Genomic DNA, 577 nt, shown 5'->3' on the forward strand with positions numbered 1-577 from the left:
GCCCTTTTTCAAAAACACTTCCTTCAGCAGACCAACATATTATTGTATATGGATTGTCCAGCATTTGTGGATATTTGTGAAGTGTTCTGTATACTTATATAGCAAATAGCAAGCTTGTTCAATATATTCTTTTAGGTACTCGATGATTAGTTTAATTGAGTCTCTTTTACAAGAAGATTGAATTTCTGTGTAAATTGTTTCTAACACCATTATTTAGATTCTAACATAAACATTGTATTCATATTGTATTCAATAATAATTTCAATTCAGTTATTGTATTCAATATTGTTTACAAACATATCATGCGAATGATCACATTCAGTGCAACCGTAATTTAGTAAATTGTCTTTTAATTCAATCGTATTCCATGCGATAAAATATTCTCACGTAAATTATATTGTGTGACAAAACTGTTTCAATTCTTTTCACTGCAACAAAAATATTCATTTATTTGTTGCATTCAATGCACATTTCCTACATTAATTGGTGCATTCGATTAACTCATTCCTTGCTGTTGACAGAATTTTCCAGCAATCCATGTTTTCACTATTATAGGGGGCGCTATAACGCATCTTCT

Source organism: Phoxinus phoxinus (genome assembly GCF_949152265.1).
Source record: "Phoxinus phoxinus genome assembly, chromosome: 24".
Taxonomy (NCBI): domain Eukaryota; kingdom Metazoa; phylum Chordata; class Actinopteri; order Cypriniformes; family Leuciscidae; genus Phoxinus; species Phoxinus phoxinus.